Here is an 18,356-nt window from a genome sequence, read left to right on the forward strand (position 1 = left end):
TGGCACGCACAGAGAGCAACCGAGGGACCGAAGAATGGGCTTCGACTTTGCTCAGCAGGCCCACAGGGGCCTGGAGGTACTCAGTGACCTTGGAGGGAAAATGATGCACACTCGTGGGGGCTAGGTGTCCTCACAAGGGTGTTTCCTTTAATAGAAAGCAGAGCAGCGACTTAGAACTCATGGAAGCTGCTGCATGCCTCCCTTTCTGCACGGCTACTCAGGGCCTAAGCTGGATGCCAGTTCTCGCTTTGAGTTTCTCTTTAGCTCTAGAGCGTGTCAGGCGGAACACCACCACAGCCAAGGAAGCACCTTCTCCAGACAGAGCAAACTCGTTTTCTTCCCAGAAGCATTTTTACAGGGTTCACAGGCCTGTCAACAGCAGGGAAGTGTCAGGTAGCTTCAAGGCAGCATGAGCGAAGCCTTCAAATTGGAAAAGCAAGGCTAGTTCCAACAGGGCCCCATTTCCATGGGCACACGCAGCCTATATCCCTGTGGTTTCCAACAAGACAAAAGAGACACAGGTTACACTGTGCTTCCTTCCCTGAATTAATTTCTCGAAGTCGGGTGTCCCGCATCACGCGAACTGCCTCCAACAAGGGCTGCCCTTAGTACGCCTGAGGGCTTGTGGCTATTCAGAACCCTGGAGTGCCCCAGGAAGATCAGGGCTTCCATTGTAGCAGGAATGCAAGCCAACTGTCTCCTGGAGGCAGGGTGAATTCAGGCAGGAGGTCCTAGATGGAAATGCGAAGCCAAGGGTTGCTCTCAGTGCAGCTCAGACTGGAGCAGTGCAAAAGACTTCGAGGGATGTGGGATGTGCCAGATCGGTGCTCGGGGACGTGAGGGAGTGCTGGGGAAAGTAAGTAGCTCCAAAAGAGTGTGCAGTGCGTTTCACTACACTCGGCATACACACAGAGTGGCTCCAAAGGGCTTCGGGCCTGGACGTTGCTTAGCAGACCCAGGGGGGCCTGAGGGTAGTCAGTGTTCCTGCTTGGAAAAGGGTGCCCACTCGAGACCCCAAGGTGTCCAGAAAACTATGCTGCCCCTAAACGTATGCAGAGCAGAGGCCACGGCTTCACGAATACTGCTGCACGCCTCTCCTTCCGCAAGGCAAATCAGGGCCTTCCCTCCAAGAACGTGTTCATGCTGGTCGTCCCGTTAGCAACACAACACAGTAACACGCTGACTCTCTCCTGGAGCAGAGCGACTTCAGGTACGAGGTCCTCGACGTTTTCAAAGCAGAGGGTTTTCTCATGGCAGCTCACACAAGGGCCCTGACAAAGACTTCCTGGGCACTTCGGACTCACCAAATATGTGGTCTTGAGGATGATCATGGGCTCTGGAAACGTAGCTCTCCGCAAGGAACTTGCAGCGGATTCCCATCACTTGGCACGCACAGAGAGCACCTTAGGGACCGACGAATGGGCTTCGACTTTGCTCAGCAGGCCCACAGGGGCCTGGAGGTACTCAGTGAACTTGGAGGGAAAATGATGCACACTCGTGGGGGCTAGGTGTCCTCACAAGGGTGTTTCCTTTAATAGAAAGCAGAGCAGCGACTTAGAACGCATGGAAGCTGCTGCATGCCTCTCTTTCTGCACGGCTGCTCAGGGCCTAAGCTGGATGCCAGTTCTCGCTTTGAGTTTCTCTTTAGCTCTACAGCGTGTCAGGCGGAACACCACCACAGCCAAGGAAGCACCTTCTCCAGACAGAGCAAACTCGTTTTCTCCCCAGGAGCATTGATACAGGGTTTACAGCCCTGTCAACAGCAGTGAAGTGTCAGGTAGCTTCGAGGCATCATGAGCGAAGCCTTCAAATTGGAAAAGCAAGGCTAGTTCCATCAGGACCCAATTTCTTTGGGCACACGCAGCCTATATCAATGTGGTTTCCAACATGACAAAAGAGACCCAGGATACACTGTGCTTCCTTCCCTGAATCAATTTCTCGAAGTCGGGTGTCCCACATCACGCGAACTGCCTGCACCAAGGACTGCCCTTAGTACGCCTGAGGGCTTGTGGCTATTCAGAACCCTGGAGTGCCCCAGGAAGATCAGGGCTTCCATTGTAACAAGAACGCAAGCCAACTGTCTCCTGGAGGCAGGGTGACTTCAGGCAGGAGGTCCTAGATGGAAATGCGAAGCCAAGGGTTGCTCTCAGTTCAGCTCAGACTGGGGCAGTGCAAGAGACTTCGAGGCATGTGGGATGTGCGAGATCGGTGCTCGGGGACGTGAGGGAGTGCTGGGGAAAGTGAGCTGCTCCAAAAGAGTGTGCAGTGCGTTTCCCTACACTCGGCATACACACAGAGTGGCTCCAAAGGTCTTCGGGCCTGGAAGTTGCTTAGCAGACCCAGGGGTCCTGAGGGTAGTCAGTGTTCCTGCTTGGAAAAGGGTGTCCACGCCAGCCTCCTAGGTGCCCAGAAAACTATGGTGCCCCTAAAGATATGCAGAGCAGAGGCCACGGCTTCACGAATACTGCTGCACTCCTCTCCTTCCGCATGGCTAATCAGGGCCCTCCCTCCAGGAACGTATTCATGCTGGGCGTCCCGTTAGCAACAGAACACAGTAAAACGCTGACTCTCTCCTGGAGCAGAGCGACTTCAGGTGCGAGGTCCTCGACGTTTTCAAAACAGAGGGTTTTCTCATGGCAGGTCACACGTGGTCCCTGACAAAGACTTCCTGGGCACTTCGGACTCACCAAATATGTGGTCTTGAGGATGATCATGGGCTCTGGAAACGTAGCTCTCCGCAAGGAACTTGCAGCGGGTTCCCATCATATGGCACGCACAGAGAGCACCCGAGGGACCGAAGAACCGGCTTCGACTTTGCTCAGCTGGCCCACAGGGGCCTGGAGGTACTCAGTGACCTTGGAGGGAAAATGATGCACACTCGTGGGGGCTAGGTGTCCTCACAAGGGTGTTTCCTTTAATAGAAAGCAGAGCAGCGACTTAGAACTCATGGAAGCTGCTGCATGCCTCCCTTTCTGCACGGCTACTCAGGGCCTAAGCTGGATGCCAGTTCTCGCTTTGAGTTTCTCTTTAGCTCTAGAGCGTGTCAGGCGGAACACCACCACAGCCAAGGAAGCACCTTCTCCAGACAGAGCAAACTCGTTTTCTTCCCAGAAGCATTGTTACAGGGTTCACAGGCCTGTCAACAGCAGGGAAGTGTCAGGTAGCTTCAAGGCAGCATGAGCGAAGCCTTCAAATTAGAAAAGCAAGGCTAGTTCCAACAGAGCCCCATTTCCATGGGCACACGCAGCCTATATCCATGTGGTTTCCAACAAGACATAAGAGACACAGGTTACACTGTGCTTCCTTCCCTGAATTAATTTCTCGAAGTCGGGTGTCCCGCATCACGCGAACTGCCTCCACCAAGGACTGCCCTTAGAACGCCTGAGGGCTTGTGGCCATTCAGAACCCTGGAGTGCCCCAGGAAGATCAGGGCTTCAATTGCAGCAAGAACGCAAGCCAACTGTCTCCTGGAGGCTGGGTGACTTCAGGCAGGAGGTCCTAGATGGAAATGCGAAGCCAAGGGTTGCTCTCAGTGCAGCTCAGTCTGGGGCAGTGCAAAACACTTCGAGGGATGTGGGATGTACCAGATCGGTGCTCGGGGACGTGAGGGAGTGCTGGGGAAAGTAAGCTGCTCCAAAAGAGTGTGCAGTGCCTTTCCCTACACTGGGCATACACACAGAGTGTCTCCAAAGGGCTTCGGGCCTGGAGGTGGCTTAGCAGACCCAGGGGGGCCTGTGGGTAGTCAGTGTTCCTGCTTGGAAAAGGGTGCCCACTCGAGCGCCCTTGGTGTCCAGAAAACTATGCTGCCCCTAAACGTATGCAGAGCAGAGGCCACGGCTTCACGAATAATGCTGCACGCCTCTCCTTCCGCAACGCAAATCAGGGCCCTCCCTCCAGGAACGTGTTCATGCTGGGCGTCCCGTTAGCAACACAACAGAGTAACAAGCTGACTCTCTCCTGGAGCAGAGCGACTTCAGGTACGAGGTCCTCGACGTTTTCAAAGCAGAGGGTTTTCTCATGGCAGCTCACACGTGGGCCCTGACAAAGACTTCCTGGGCACTTCGGACTCACCAAATATGTGGTCTTGAGGATGATCATGGGCTCTGGAAACGTAGCTCTCCGCAAGGAACTTGCAGCGGGTTCGCATCACTTTGGCACGCACAGAGAGCCCCCGAGGGACCGACGAATGGGCTTCGACTTTGCTCAGCAGCCCACAGGGGCCTGGAGGTACTCAGTGACCTTGGAGGGAAAATGATGCACCCTCGTGGGGGCTAGGTGTCCTCACAAGGGTGTTTCCTTTAATAGAAAGCAGAGCAGCGACTTAGAACTCATGGAAGCTGCTGCATGCCTCCCTTTCTGCACGGCTACTCAGGGCCTCAGCTGGATGCCAGTTCTCACTTTGAGTTTCTCTTCAGCTCTAGAGCGTGTCAGGTGGAACACCACCACAGCCAAGGAAGCACCTTCTCCAGACAGAGCAAACTCGTTTTCTTCCCAGAAGCACTGTTACAGGGTTGACTGGCTTGTCAACAGCAGGGAAGTGTCAGGTAGCTTCAAGGCAGCATGAGCGCAGCCTTCAAATGGGAAAAGCAAGGCTAGTTCCATCAGGGCCCCATTTCCTTGGGCACACGCAGCCTATATCCCTGTGGTTTCCAACAAGACAAAAGACACACAGGATACACTGTGCTTCCTTCCCTGAATCAATTTCTCGAAGTCGGGTGTCCCGCATCACGCGAACTGCCTCCACCAAGGACTGCCCTTAGTACGCCTGAGGGCTTGTGGCTCTTCAGAACCCTGGAGTGCCCCAGGAAACTCAGGGCTTCAATTGCAACAAGAACGCAAGCCAACTGTCTCCTGGAGGCAGGTGACTTCAGGCAGGAGGTCCTAGATGGAAATGCGAAGCCAAGGGTTGCTCTCAGTGCAGCTCAGTCTGGGGCAGTGCAAAACACTTCGAGGGATGTGGGATGTACCACATCGGTGCTCGGGGACGTGAGGGAGTGCTCGGGAAATTAAGCTGCTCCAAAGGAGTGTGCAGTGCGTTTCCCTACACTCGGCATACACACAGAGTGGCTCCAAAGGGCTTCGGGCCTGGAGGTTGCTTAGCAGACCCAGGGGGGCCTGTGGGTAGTCAGTGTTCCTGCCGGGAAAAGGGTGCCCACGTCAGCCTCCTAGGTGCCCAGAAAACTATGCTGCCCCTAAAGGTATGCAGAGCAGAGGCCACGGTTTCAGAAAAACTGCTGCACACCTCTCCTTCCGCACGGCAAATCAGGGTCCTCCCTCCAGGAACGTGTTCATGCTGGGCGTCCCGTAAGCAACACAACACAGTAACACGCTGACTCTCTCCTGGAGAAGAGCGACTTCAGGTACGAGGTCCTCGACGTTTTCAAAGGAGAGGGTTTGCTCATAGCAGCTCACACGTGGGCCCTGACAAAGACTTCCTGGGCGCTGCGGAGTCACCAAATATGTTGTCTTGAGGATGATCATGGGCTCTGGAAACGTAGCTCTCCGCAAGGAACTTGCAGAGGGTTCCCATCACTTGGCACGCACAGAGAGCAACCGAGGGACCGAAGAATGGGCTTCGACTTTGCTCAGCAGGCCCACAGGGGCCTGGAGGTACTCAGTGACCTTGGAGGGAAAATGATGCACACTCGTGGGGGCTAGGTGTCCTCACAAGGGTGTTTCCTTTAATAGAAAGCAGAGCAGCGACTTAGAACTCATGGAAGCTGCTGCATGCCTCCCTTTCTGCACGGCTACTCAGGGCCTAAGCTGGATGCCAGTTCTCGCTTTGAGTTTCTCTTTAGCTCTAGAGCGTGTCAGGCGGAACACCACCACAGCCAAGGAAGCACCTTCTCCAGACAGAGCAAACTCGTTTTCTTCCCAGAAGCATTTTTACAGGGTTCACAGGCCTGTCAACAGCAGGGAAGTGTCAGGTAGCTTCAAGGCAGCATGAGCGAAGCCTTCAAATTGGAAAAGCAAGGCTAGTTCCAACAGGGCCCCATTTCCATGGGCACACGCAGCCTATATCCCTGTGGTTTCCAACAAGACAAAAGAGACACAGGTTACACTGTGCTTCCTTCCCTGAATTAATTTCTCGAAGTCGGGTGTCCCGCATCACGCGAACTGCCTCCAACAAGGACTGCCCTTAGTACGCCTGAGGGCTTGTGGCTATTCAGAACCCTGGAGTGCCCCAGGAAGATCAGGGCTTCCATTGTAGCAGGAATGCAAGCCAACTGTCTCCTGGAGGCAGGGTGAATTCAGGCAGGAGGTCCTAGATGGAAATGCGAAGCCAAGGGTTGCTCTCAGTGCAGCTCAGACTGGAGCAGTGCAAAAGACTTCGAGGGATGTGGGATGTGCCAGATCGGTGCTCGGGGACGTGAGGGAGTGCTGGGGAAAGTAAGTAGCTCCAAAAGAGTGTGCAGTGCGTTTCACTACACTCGGCATACACACAGAGTGGCTCCAAAGGGCTTCGGGCCTGGACGTTGCTTAGCAGACCCAGGGGGGCCTGAGGGTAGTCAGTGTTCCTGCTTGGAAAAGGGTGCCCACTCGAGACCCCAAGGTGTCCAGAAAACTATGCTGCCCCTAAACGTATGCAGAGCAGAGGCCACGGCTTCACGAATACTGCTGCACGCCTCTCCTTCCGCAAGGCAAATCAGGGCCTTCCCTCCAAGAACGTGTTCATGCTGGTCGTCCCGTTAGCAACACAACACAGTAACACGCTGACTCTCTCCTGGAGCAGAGCGACTTCAGGTACGAGGTCCTCGACGTTTTCAAAGCAGAGGGTTTTCTCATGGCAGCTCACACAAGGGCCCTGACAAAGACATCCTGGGCACTTCGGACTCACCAAATATGTGGTCTTGAGGATGATCATGGGCTCTGGAAACGTAGCTCTCCGCAAGGAACTTGCAGCGGATTCCCATCACTTGGCACGCACAGAGAGCACCTTAGGGACCGACGAATGGGCTTCGACTTTGCTCAGCAGGCCCACAGGGGCCTGGAGGTACTCAGTGAACTTGGAGGGAAAATGATGCACACTCGTGGGGGCTAGGTGTCCTCACAAGGGTGTTTCCTTTAATAGAAAGCAGAGCAGCGACTTAGAACGCATGGAAGCTGCTGCATGCCTCTCTTTCTGCACGGCTGCTCAGGGCCTAAGCTGGATGCCAGTTCTCGCTTTGAGTTTCTCTTTAGCTCTACAGCGTGTCAGGCGGAACACCACCACAGCCAAGGAAGCACCTTCTCCAGACAGAGCAAACTCGTTTTCTCCCCAGGAGCATTGATACAGGGTTTACAGCCCTGTCAACAGCAGTGAAGTGTCAGGTAGCTTCGAGGCATCATGAGCGAAGCCTTCAAATTGGAAAAGCAAGGCTAGTTCCATCAGGACCCAATTTCTTTGGGCACACGCAGCCTATATCAATGTGGTTTCCAACATGACAAAAGAGACCCAGGATACACTGTGCTTCCTTCCCTGAATCAATTTCTCGAAGTCGGGTGTCCCACATCACGCGAACTGCCTGCACCAAGGACTGCCCTTAGTACGCCTGAGGGCTTGTGGCTATTCAGAACCCTGGAGTGCCCCAGGAAGATCAGGGCTTCCATTGTAACAAGAACGCAAGCCAACTGTCTCCTGGAGGCAGGGTGACTTCAGGCAGGAGGTCCTAGATGGAAATGCGAAGCCAAGGGTTGCTCTCAGTTCAGCTCAGACTGGGGCAGTGCAAGAGACTTCGAGGCATGTGGGATGTGCGAGATCGGTGCTCGGGGACGTGAGGGAGTGCTGGGGAAAGTGAGCTGCTCCAAAAGAGTGTGCAGTGCGTTTCCCTACACTCGGCATACACACAGAGTGGCTCCAAAGGTCTTCGGGCCTGGAAGTTGCTTAGCAGACCCAGGGGTCCTGAGGGTAGTCAGTGTTCCTGCTTGGAAAAGGGTGTCCACGCCAGCCTCCTAGGTGCCCAGAAAACTATGGTGCCCCTAAAGATATGCAGAGCAGAGGCCACGGCTTCACGAATACTGCTGCACTCCTCTCCTTCCGCATGGCTAATCAGGGCCCTCCCTCCAGGAACGTATTCATGCTGGGCGTCCCGTTAGCAACAGAACACAGTAAAACGCTGACTCTCTCCTGGAGCAGAGCGACTTCAGGTGCGAGGTCCTCGACGTTTTCAAAACAGAGGGTTTTCTCATGGCAGGTCACACGTGGTCCCTGACAAAGACTTCCTGGGCACTTCGGACTCACCAAATATGTGGTCTTGAGGATGATCATGGGCTCTGGAAACGTAGCTCTCCGCAAGGAACTTGCAGCGGGTTCCCATCATATGGCACGCACAGAGAGCACCCGAGGGACCGAAGAATCGGCTTCGACTTTGCTCAGCTGGCCCACAGGGGCCTGGAGGTACTCAGTGACCTTGGAGGGAAAATGATGCACACTCGTGGGGGCTAGGTGTCCTCACAAGGGTGTTTCCTTTAATAGAAAGCAGAGCAGCGACTTAGAACTCATGGAAGCTGCTGCATGCCTCCCTTTCTGCACGGCTACTCAGGGCCTAAGCTGGATGCCAGTTCTCGCTTTGAGTTTCTCTTTAGCTCTAGAGCGTGTCAGGCGGAACACCACCACAGCCAAGGAAGCACCTTCTCCAGACAGAGCAAACTCGTTTTCTTCCCAGAAGCATTGTTACAGGGTTCACAGGCCTGTCAACAGCAGGGAAGTGTCAGGTAGCTTCAAGGCAGCATGAGCGAAGCCTTCAAATTAGAAAAGCAAGGCTAGTTCCAACAGAGCCCCATTTCCATGGGCACACGCAGCCTATATCCATGTGGTTTCCAACAAGACATAAGAGACACAGGTTACACTGTGCTTCCTTCCCTGAATTAATTTCTCGAAGTCGGGTGTCCCGCATCACGCGAACTGCCTCCACCAAGGACTGCCCTTAGAACGCCTGAGGGCTTGTGGCCATTCAGAACCCTGGAGTGCCCCAGGAAGATCAGGGCTTCAATTGCAGCAAGAACGCAAGCCAACTGTCTCCTGGAGGCTGGGTGACTTCAGGCAGGAGGTCCTAGATGGAAATGCGAAGCCAAGGGTTGCTCTCAGTGCAGCTCAGTCTGGGGCAGTGCAAAACACTTCGAGGGATGTGGGATGTACCAGATCGGTGCTCGGGGACGTGAGGGAGTGCTGGGGAAAGTAAGCTGCTCCAAAAGAGTGTGCAGTGCCTTTCCCTACACTGGGCATACACACAGAGTGTCTCCAAAGGGCTTCGGGCCTGGAGGTGGCTTAGCAGACCCAGGGGGGCCTGTGGGTAGTCAGTGTTCCTGCTTGGAAAAGGGTGCCCACTCGAGCGCCCTTGGTGTCCAGAAAACTATGCTGCCCCTAAACGTATGCAGAGCAGAGGCCACGGCTTCACGAATAATGCTGCACGCCTCTCCTTCCGCAACGCAAATCAGGGCCCTCCCTCCAGGAACGTGTTCATGCTGGGCGTCCCGTTAGCAACACAACAGAGTAACAAGCTGACTCTCTCCTGGAGCAGAGCGACTTCAGGTACGAGGTCCTCGACGTTTTCAAAGCAGAGGGTTTTCTCATGGCAGCTCACACGTGGGCCCTGACAAAGACTTCCTGGGCACTTCGGACTCACCAAATATGTGGTCTTGAGGATGATCATGGGCTCTGGAAACGTAGCTCTCCGCAAGGAACTTGCAGCGGGTTCGCATCACTTTGGCACGCACAGAGAGCCCCCGAGGGACCGACGAATGGGCTTCGACTTTGCTCAGCAGCCCACAGGGGCCTGGAGGTACTCAGTGACCTTGGAGGGAAAATGATGCACCCTCGTGGGGGCTAGGTGTCCTCACAAGGGTGTTTCCTTTAATAGAAAGCAGAGCAGCGACTTAGAACTCATGGAAGCTGCTGCATGCCTCCCTTTCTGCACGGCTACTCAGGGCCTCAGCTGGATGCCAGTTCTCACTTTGAGTTTCTCTTCAGCTCTAGAGCGTGTCAGGTGGAACACCACCACAGCCAAGGAAGCACCTTCTCCAGACAGAGCAAACTCGTTTTCTTCCCAGAAGCACTGTTACAGGGTTGACTGGCTTGTCAACAGCAGGGAAGTGTCAGGTAGCTTCAAGGCAGCATGAGCGCAGCCTTCAAATGGGAAAAGCAAGGCTAGTTCCATCAGGGCCCCATTTCCTTGGGCACACGCAGCCTATATCCCTGTGGTTTCCAACAAGACAAAAGACACACAGGATACACTGTGCTTCCTTCCCTGAATCAATTTCTCGAAGTCGGGTGTCCCGCATCACGCGAACTGCCTCCACCAAGGACTGCCCTTAGTACGCCTGAGGGCTTGTGGCTCTTCAGAACCCTGGAGTGCCCCAGGAAACTCAGGGCTTCAATTGCAACAAGAACGCAAGCCAACTGTCTCCTGGAGGCAGGTGACTTCAGGCAGGAGGTCCTAGATGGAAATGCGAAGCCAAGGGTTGCTCTCAGTGCAGCTCAGTCTGGGGCAGTGCAAAACACTTCGAGGGATGTGGGATGTACCACATCGGTGCTCGGGGACGTGAGGGAGTGCTCGGGAAATTAAGCTGCTCCAAAGGAGTGTGCAGTGCGTTTCCCTACACTCGGCATACACACAGAGTGGCTCCAAAGGGCTTCGGGCCTGGAGGTTGCTTAGCAGACCCAGGGGGGCCTGTGGGTAGTCAGTGTTCCTGCCGGGAAAAGGGTGCCCACGTCAGCCTCCTAGGTGCCCAGAAAACTATGCTGCCCCTAAAGGTATGCAGAGCAGAGGCCACGGTTTCAGAAAAACTGCTGCACACCTCTCCTTCCGCACGGCAAATCAGGGTCCTCCCTCCAGGAACGTGTTCATGCTGGGCGTCCCGTAAGCAACACAACACAGTAACACGCTGACTCTCTCCTGGAGAAGAGCGACTTCAGGTACGAGGTCCTCGACGTTTTCAAAGGAGAGGGTTTGCTCATAGCAGCTCACACGTGGGCCCTGACAAAGACTTCCTGGGCGCTGCGGAGTCACCAAATATGTTGTCTTGAGGATGATCATGGGCTCTGGAAACGTAGCTCTCCGCAAGGAACTTGCAGAGGGTTCCCATCACTTGGCACGCACAGAGAGCAACCGAGGGACCGAAGAATGGGCTTCGACTTTGCTCAGCAGGCCCACAGGGGCCTGGAGGTACTCAGTGACCTTGGAGGGAAAATGATGCACACTCGTGGGGGCTAGGTGTCCTCACAAGGGTGTTTCCTTTAATAGAAAGCAGAGCAGCGACTTAGAACTCATGGAAGCTGCTGCATGCCTCCCTTTCTGCACGGCTACTCAGGGCCTAAGCTGGATGCCAGTTCTCGCTTTGAGTTTCTCTTTAGCTCTAGCGCGTGTCAGGCGGAACACCACCACAGCCAAGGAAGCACCTTCTCCAGACAGAGCAAACTCGTTTTCTTCCCAGAAGCATTTTTACAGGGTTCACAGGCCTGTCAACAGCAGGGAAGTGTCAGGTAGCTTCAAGGCAGCATGAGCGAAGCCTTCAAATTAGAAAAGCAAGGCTAGTTCCAACAGAGCCCCATTTCCATGGGCACACGCAGCCTATATCCATGTGGTTTCCAACAAGACATAAGAGACACAGGTTACACTGTGCTTCCTTCCCTGAATTAATTTCTCGAAGTCGGGTGTCCCGCATCACGCGAACTGCCTCCACCAAGGACTGCCCTTAGAACGCCTGAGGGCTTGTGGCCATTCAGAACCCTGGAGTGCCCCAGGAAGATCAGGGCTTCAATTGCAGCAAGAACGCAAGCCAACTGTCTCCTGGAGGCTGGGTGACTTCAGGCAGGAGGTCCTAGATGGAAATGCGAAGCCAAGGGTTGCTCTCAGTGCAGCTCAGTCTGGGGCAGTGCAAAACACTTCGAGGGATGTGGGATGTACCAGATCGGTGCTCGGGGACGTGAGGGAGTGCTGGGGAAAGTAAGCTGCTCCAAAAGAGTGTGCAGTGCCTTTCCCTACACTGGGCATACACACAGAGTGTCTCCAAAGGGCTTCGGGCCTGGAGGTGGCTTAGCAGACCCAGGGGGGCCTGTGGGTAGTCAGTGTTCCTGCTTGGAAAAGGGTGCCCACTCGAGCGCCCTTGGTGTCCAGAAAACTATGCTGCCCCTAAACGTATGCAGAGCAGAGGCCACGGCTTCACGAATAATGCTGCACGCCTCTCCTTCCGCAACGCAAATCAGGGCCCTCCCTCCAGGAACGTGTTCATGCTGGGCGTCCCGTTAGCAACACAACAGAGTAACAAGCTGACTCTCTCCTGGAGCAGAGCGACTTCAGGTACGAGGTCCTCGACGTTTTCAAAGCAGAGGGTTTTCTCATGGCAGCTCACACGTGGGCCCTGACAAAGACTTCCTGGGCACTTCGGACTCACCAAATATGTGGTCTTGAGGATGATCATGGGCTCTGGAAACGTAGCTCTCCGCAAGGAACTTGCAGCGGGTTCGCATCACTTTGGCACGCACAGAGAGCCCCCGAGGGACCGACGAATGGGCTTCGACTTTGCTCAGCAGCCCACAGGGGCCTGGAGGTACTCAGTGACCTTGGAGGGAAAATGATGCACCCTCGTGGGGGCTAGGTGTCCTCACAAGGGTGTTTCCTTTAATAGAAAGCAGAGCAGCGACTTAGAACTCATGGAAGCTGCTGCATGCCTCCCTTTCTGCACGGCTACTCAGGGCCTCAGCTGGATGCCAGTTCTCGCTTTGAGTTTCTCTTTAGCTCTAGAGCGTGTCAGGCGGAACACCACCACAGCCAAGGAAGCACCTTCTCCAGACAGAGCAAACTCGTTTTCTTCCCAGAAGCACTGTTACAGGGTTGACTGGCCTGTCAACAGCAGGGAAGTGTCAGGTAGCTTCAAGGCAGCATGAGCGCAGCCTTCAAATGGGAAAAGCAAGGCTAGTTCCATCAGGGCCCCATTTCCTTGGGCACACGCAGCCTATATCCCTGTGGTTTCCAACAAGACAAAAGAGACACAGGATACACTGTGCTTCCTTCCCTGAATCAATTTCTCGAAGTCGGGTGTCCCGCATCACGCGAACTGCCTCCACCAAGGACTGCCCTTAGTACGCCTGAGGGCTTGTGGCTCTTCAGAACCCTGGAGTGCCCCAGGAAACTCAGGGCTTCAATTGCAACAAGAACGCAAGCCAACTGTCTCCTGGAGGCAGGTGACTTCAGGCAGGAGGTCCTAGATGGAAATGCGAAGCCAAGGGTTGCTCTCAGTGCAGCTCAGTCTGGGGCAGTGCAAAACACTTCGAGGGATGTGGGATGTACCACATCGGTGCTCGGGGACGTGAGGGAGTGCTCGGGAAATTAAGCTGCTCCAAAGGAGTGTGCAGTGCGTTTCCCTACACTCGGCATACACACAGAGTGGCTCCAAAGGGCTTCGGGCCTGGAGGTTGCTTAGCAGACCCAGGGGGGCCTGTGCGTAGTCAGTGTTCCTGCCGGGAAAAGGGTGCCCACGTCAGCCTCCTAGGTGCCCAGAAAACTATGCTGCCCCTAAAGGTATGCAGAGCAGAGGCCACGGTTTCAGAAAAACTGCTGCACACCTCTCCTTCCGCACGGCAAATCAGGGCCCTCCCTCCAGGAACGTGTTCATGCTGGGCGTCCCGTAAGCAACACAACACAGTAACACGCTGACTCTCTCCTGGAGAAGAGCGACTTCAGGTACGAGGTCCTCGACGTTTTCAAAGGAGAGGGTTTGCTCATAGCAGCTCACACGTGGGCCCTGACAAAGACTTTCTGGGCGCTTCGGAGTCACCAAATATGTTGTCTTGAGGATGATCATGGGCTGTGGAAACGTAGCTCTCCGCAAGGAACTTGCAGAGGGTTCCCATCACTTGGCACGCACAGAGAGCACCCGAGGGACCGAAGAATGGGCTTCGACTTTGCTCAGCAGGCCCACAGGGGCCTGGAGGTACTCAGTGACCTTGGAGGGAAAATGATGCACACTCGTGGGGGCTAGGTGTCCTCACAAGGGTGTTTCCTTTAATAGAAAGCAGAGCAACGACTTAGAACTCATGGAAGCAGCTGCATGCCTCCCTTTCTGCACGGCCACTCAGGACCTAAGCTTGATGCCAGTTCTCGCTTTGAGTTTCTCTTTAGCTCTAGAGCGTGTCAGGCAGAACACCACCACAGCCAAGGAAGCACCTTCTCCAGGCAGAGCAAACCCGTTTTCTTCCCAGAAGCATTGATACAGTGTTTACAGCCCGGTCAACAGCAGGGAAGTGTCAGGTAGCTTCAAGGCAGCATGAGCGCAGCCTTCAAATGGGAAAAGCAAGGCTAGTTCCATCAGGGCCCCATTTCCTTGGGCACACGCAGTCTATATCCCTGTGGTTTCCAACAAGACAAAAGAGACACAGGATACACTGTGCTTCCTTCCCTGAATCAATTTCTCGAAGTCGGGTGTCCCGCATCACGCGAACTGCCTCCACCAAGGACTGCCCTTAGTACGCCTGAGGGCTTGTGGCTATTCAGAACCCTGGAGTGCCGCAGGAAGCTCAGGGCTTCCATTGTAGCAAGAACGCAAGCCAACTGTCTCCTGGAGGCAGGGTGACTTCAGGGAGGAGGTCCTAGATGGAAATGCGAAGCCAAGGGTTGCTCTCAGTGCAGCTCAGACTGGAGCAGTGCAAAAGACTTCGAGGGATGTGGGATGTGCGAGATCGGTGCTCGGGGACGTGAGGGAGTGCTGGGGAAAGTAAGCAGCTCCAAAAGAGTGTGCAGTGCGTTTCACTACACTCGGCATACACACAGAGTGGCTCCAAAGGGCTTCGGGCCTGGAGGTTGCTTAGCAGACCCAGGGGGGCCTGTGGGTAGTCAGTGTTCCTGCTTGGAAAAGGGTGCCCACTCGAGCTCCCTAGGTGTCCAGAAAACAATGCTGCCCCTAAAGGTATGCAGAGCAGAGGCCACGGCTTCACGAATAATGCTGCACGCCTCTCCTTCCGCAAGGCAAATCAGGGCCCTCCCTCCAGGAACGTGTTCATGCTGGGCGTCCCGTTAGCAACACAACACAGTAACACGCTGACTCTCTCCTGGAGCAGAGCGACTTCAGGTACGAGGTCCTCGACGTTTTCAAAAGAGAGGGTTTGCTCATAGCAGCTCACACGTGGGCCCTGACAAAGACTTCCTGGGCGCTTCGGAGTCACCAAATATGTTGTCTTGAGGATGATCATGGGCTCTGGAAACGTAGCTCTCCGCAAGGAACGTGCAGAGGGTTCCCATCACTTGGCACGCACAGAGAGCATCCGAGGGACTTACGAATGGGCTTCGACTTTGCTCGGCTGGCCCACAGGGGCCTGGAGGTACTCAGTGACCTTGGAGGTAAAATGATGCACACTCGTGGGGGCTAGGTGTCCTCACAAGGCTGTTTCCTTTAATAGAAAGCAGAGCAACGACTTAGAACTCATGGAAGCTGCTGCATGCCTCCCTTTCTGCACGGCTACTCAGGGCCTAAGCTGGATGCCAGTTCTCGCTTTGAGTTTCTCTTTAGCTCTAGAGCGTGTCAAGCAGAACACCACCACAGCCAAGGAAGCACCTTCTCCAGGCAGAGCAAACCCGTTTTCTTCCCAGAAGCATTGATACAGTGTTTACTGCCCTGTCAACAGCAGGGAAGTGTCAGGTAGCTTCAAGGCAGCATGAGCGCAGCCTTCAAATGGGAAAAGCAAGGCTAGTTCCATCAGGGCCCCATTTCCTTGGGCTCACGCAGCCTATATCCCTGTGGTTTCCAACAAGACAAAAGAGACACAGGATACACTGTGCTTCCTTCCCTGAATCAATTTCTCGAAGTCGGGTGTCCCGCATCACGCGAACTGCCTCCACCAAGGACTGCCCTTAGTACGCCTGAGGGCTTGTGGCTATTCAGAACCCTGGAGTGCCCCAGGAAGATCAGGGCTTCCATTGTAGCAAGAACGCAAGCCAACTGTCTCCTGGAAGCAGGGTGACTTCAGGCTGGAGGTCCTAGATGGAAATGCGAGGCCAAGGGTTGCTCTCAGTGCAGCTCAGACTGGGGCAGTGCAAAAGACTTCGAGGATGTGGGATGTGCGAGATCGGTGCTTGGGGACGTGAGGGAGTTCTGGGGAAATTAAGCTGCTTCAAAAGAGTGTGCAGTGCGTTTCCCTACACTCAGCATACACACAGAGTGGCTCCAAAGGGCTTCGGGCCTGGAGGTTGCTTAGCAGACCCAGGGTGGCCTGTGGGTAGTCAGTGTTCCTGCTTGGAAAAGGGTGCCCATTCGAGCTCCCTAGGTGTCTAGAAAACTATGCTGCCCCTAAAGGTATGCAGAGCAGAGGCCACGGCTTCACGAATACTGCTGCACGCCTCTCCTTCCGCAAGGCAAATCAGGGCCCTCCCTCCAGGAACGTGTTCATGCTGGGCGTCCCGTTAGCAACACAACACAGTAACACGCTGACTCTCTCCTGGAGCAGAGCGACTTCAGGTACGAGGTCCTCGACGTTTTCAAAGCAGAGGGTTTTCTCATGGCAGCTCACACGTGGGCCCTGACAAAGACTTCCTGGGCACTTCGGACTCACCAAATATGTGGTCTTGAGGATGATCATGGGCTCTGGAAATGTAGCTCTCCGCAAGGAACTTGCAGCGGGTTCCCATCACATGGCACGCACAGAGAGCACCCGAGGGACCGACGAATGGACTTCGACTTTGCTCAGCAGGCCCACAGGGGCCTGGAGGTACTCAGTGACCTTGGAGGTAAAATGATGCACACTCGTGGGGGCTAGGTGTCCTCACAAGGGTGTTTCCTTTAATAGAAAGCAGAGCAACGACTTAGAACTCATGGAAGCTGCTGCATGCCTCCCTTTCTGCACGGCTACTCAGGACCTAAGCTGGATGCCAGTTCTCGCTTTGAGTTTCTCTTTAGCTCTAGAGCGTGTCAAGCAGAACACCACCACAGCCAAGGAAGCACCTTCTCCAGACAGAGCAAACTCGTTTTCTTCCCAGAAGCATTGATACAGTGTTTACAGCCCTGTCAACAGCAGGGAAGTGTCAGGTAGCTTCAAGGCAGCATGAGCGCAGCCTTCAAATGGGAAAAGCAAGGCTAGTTCCTTCAGGGCCCCATTTCCTTGGGCACACGCAGTCTATATCCCTGTGGTTTCCAACAAGACAAAAGAGATACCGGATACACTGTGCTTCCTTCCCTGAATCAATTTCTCTAAGTCGGGTGTCCCGCATCAGGCGAACTTCCTCCACCAAGGACTGCCCTTAGTACGCCTGAGGGCTTGTGGCTATTCAGAACCCTGGAGTGCCGCAGGAAGCTCAGGGCTTCCATTGTAGCAAGAACGCAAGCCAACTGTCTCCTGGACGCAGGGTGACTTCAGGCAGGAGGTCCTAGATGGAAATGCGAAGCCAAGGGTTTCTCTCAGTGCATCTCAGACTGGAGCAGTGCAAAAGACTTCGAGGGATGTGGGATGTGCCAGATCGGTGCTCGGGGACTTGAGGGAGTGCTGGGGAAAGTAAGCAGCTCCAAAAGAGTGTGCAGTGCGTTTCACTACACTCGGCATACACACAGAGTGGCTCCAAAGGGCTTCGGGCCTGGAGGTTGCTTAGCAGACCCAGGGGGGCCTGAGGGAAGTCAGTGTTCCTGCCGGGAAAAGGGTGCCCACGCCAGCCTCCTAGGTGTCCAGAAAACTATGCTGCCCCGAAATATATGCAGAGCAGAGGCCACAGCTTCACGAATACTGCTGCATGCCTCTCCTTCCGCAAGGCAAATCAGGGCCCTCCCTCCAGGAACGTGTTCATGCTGGGCGTCCCGTTAGCAACACAACACAGTAACACGCTGACTCTCTCCTGGAGCAGAGCGACTTCAGGTACGAGGTCCTCGACGTTTTCAAAGCAGAGGGTTTTCTCATGGCAGCTCACACGTGGGCCCTGACAAAGACTTCCTGGGCACTTCGGACTCACCAAATATGTGGACTTGAGGATGATCATGGGCTCTGGAAACGTAGCTCTCCGCAAGGAACTTGCAACGGGTTCCCATCACATGGCACGCACAGAGAGCACCCGAGGGACCGACGAATGGGCTTCGACTTTGCTCAGCAGACCCACAGGGGCCTGGATGTACTCAGTGACCTTGGAGGGACAATGATGCACACTCGTGGGGGCTAGGTGTCCTCACAAGGGTGTTTCCTTTAATAGAAAGCAGAGCAGCGACTTAGAACTCATGGAAGCTGCTGCATGCCTCCCTTTCTGCACGGCTACTCAGGGCCTAAGCTGGATGCCAGTTCTCGCTTTGAGTTTCTCTTTAGCTCTAGAGCGTGTCAGGCGGAACACCACCACAGCCAAGGAAGCACCTTCTCCAGACAGAGCAAACTCGTTTTCTTCCCAGAAGCAATGTGACAGGGTTCACAGGCC

This window comes from Delphinapterus leucas, chromosome 14, assembly GCF_059928025.1.
Source record: "Delphinapterus leucas isolate spDelLeu-1000000601 "Yukka" chromosome 14, BTC_Dleu_Yukka2, whole genome shotgun sequence".
NCBI classification, from domain to species: domain Eukaryota; kingdom Metazoa; phylum Chordata; class Mammalia; order Artiodactyla; family Monodontidae; genus Delphinapterus; species Delphinapterus leucas.